Source organism: Sceloporus undulatus, chromosome 3, assembly GCF_019175285.1.
Source record: "Sceloporus undulatus isolate JIND9_A2432 ecotype Alabama chromosome 3, SceUnd_v1.1, whole genome shotgun sequence".
NCBI classification, from domain to species: domain Eukaryota; kingdom Metazoa; phylum Chordata; class Lepidosauria; order Squamata; family Phrynosomatidae; genus Sceloporus; species Sceloporus undulatus.
The window spans coordinates 72,198,030-72,200,644 of record NC_056524.1 but is presented as its reverse complement, the minus strand read 5'-3'; positions in this window follow the sequence as shown (position 1 = coordinate 72,200,644).

Below are 2,615 nucleotides of genomic sequence, written 5' to 3'. Positions count from 1 at the left end.
CTTTGGAGGTATGCTATTTAAATGATGCATGCATCCTAAGAATCCAGAAGCTGCACCAAAGCTGCCCTCCAGTGCTTAGGAATGGAGTGTGGCTTTGGCGCGACTTCCGGATTCTTAGGGTGCATGCATCATTTAAATAGCATACCTCCAAAGAGACCCGAAGCAGCTTTATTTTGGCAGTCTGTAACAGGCCTTGGTTTACTTCCTCAGATGTATGTTTCCCTTTGCATACTGATATTCCAGACTAATATGGCTATGGGCCCGAACAGACAGGCCAAAATAAAGCTGCTTCGGGTCACTTTGGAGGTATGCTGTTTAAATGATGCATGCATCCTAAGAGACCAGAAGCCATGCAAAGCCATGCCCCAGTCCTAAGAACTGAAGTGCAGCTTTGGCGCAGCTTCTGGCTTCTTAAGATGTGTGTCATTTAAATAGCATACCTCCAAAGTGACTGGAAGCAGCTTTATTTTGGCCTGTCTGTTCGGGCCCTATGTCTCTCAATTCCTATGGTATGGTTTCCTCCTGCTGAGATCTCTACAGGACCATCTGGGAGGAAGTATAGTGTGCCTAAGGGCGAACAGGAACAGCTCTTCCAGCAGCAGTCAACCAGAAAGGGAAAAAGCAACAGGTGTTCTTTTTTAAACCCAAGTCCCTCTCTGGAGGCAACAACAATTCTAGAGGAGGAAGTCAAGAAGAAAGGTATGCTGCTCCTGTCAGACTGCCAAGGGGGGAAGGAATCCCCCTTGCCAACTGTCCTCTTTGGCTTTACTGAGAGTGAGAGGTGGTAGTCACACTGATTTTTTTTCTCCTGCTACAAGCAAGCTTATTCCCCCTTTTGCTGTTTTTAAAAGGCCACTCTGCTACTTTCCCAGGCACTTCTCCTGCCCCAGTCTTGCTCTTCCTTAAATAATCATCTTTCCTGTGAACTCCTATTCTTGATGCTTTCACTGCCACCGCCAACAATTATGACATCCTCTGGCACAGCAAGATAAATTTAATTAAATTACTTTCTTATCACTATATTTATAATAATTACTAAACTGATTTTAATATATTTTCAATTTTGCAATTAAATTAAATTAAAATTTAATGGGAATTTTATTTCTAACATTAGAGAACCTCAAACTAAAAATGTGAGAACAAATAAAAATAAGCAGCCTTCAAGCATGTGGCCAACCTGAAAAGTGGCCCTTGGCTCTGCCACAGTTGCCCATCCCTGCTTTGGAGAATACAGGGTAAGACCAGGAGTTTACAACACTGTGACATGGAGACATTATTGTGCAAAGGTTGTGAAAAGAATAGCAAATTGTACAAGACGACGAATTTCAAACCTTGAAAATACATTTTGAGACTATTGTTGTACTATGAAAACTCTGAATATTAAGTATGATTGGATAACCCACCAGACTCTAGTGCTAATAATTATGAGAATTTCACAGACTAAATTCTGCATGAGAGATCTATCCTACACATCTTTAGAGACATTTCCTTCCCCTTAAACCTACATTCATATTGGTAGAGAAGGTCATGTGAAAAGTTATAAATACAGTTACAAAACTGCTTCAGTGCAAGCAGTTCTAAACTTTGAATGCTTGGAAACACCCTTAAGCTGTTTTTATATGAACAGCAAGCCAAATTTTTTTCTTTTCAAAACAAAGAGAACATTTGGATAAGCACAGCTACTTAAAAAATATATCAGCTGACAAGAAAACCCTACATGTTTGCTTTGTGTGATATGCAAATCCTGAAGCAGGAAGAGTTGTTTCTCTGTCTTGTTCCAAGGGAAACAAAACTGTGTATCATACTAAACAAACTACCAACTGTCTTAAGGGATTTCAACTTCCATAAACAAATGTGTGAGTGACAGATGATATATGTAATCTTACTGATCCATTCATATATGAATAACTATCCATTGTTTGTTTCACATTATGAATCCAACTTCATGAGAAAAACCAAAAACACCATTGAGGCACTCCAGTGGACTGTTAGATTCTAATATCATCATGCTAGAAGGATAGCATCATTATTTATCCATTTCCTCAAGATTTTACAAACAAAAATTATATGTAAACATTTAATGGGAAAAGCATTTCAAGTATTTGTGAAAAGCAATGAGATAGGAAATAAGTTAAACTACAATAGACTGATCAATTTCTTTGTGCTCAGTTCCCCAGTCAAGTTCCATTTCCCACACTCAGTTTAAACAAAATTTAAAGTGAGACTGGCAAAGTGTGGCATTCCAGATGATTCTGGACTACAGCTTCCAGCATTCTTCACTATTAGCTATGCTGGTCCGGATTTATCGGAGTTGTAGTCCAACACCATCTGGAGGGGTGTAATTTGCTGCCACTCCCAAAGGCTTATGAAATTGAGAACACTTCTGTTAAATACCCGTGCTTGCTTCTATGACACTCAAACTCCCTGAAATGGGTGTGCTGTTATGCTCAATGGTTTGATTTCACACCCATATAGAATAATATGATTTAAAATAAAAACTCTGACATTGTAGATGCAGAGTGGAAAACCTTCACCTTGCTAGTCAGGCATGGTCCATGTGGCCTGTCATCATACCTGCAGCATTCTCTCCTTGTCCTGCCAAACAACTAGGCATT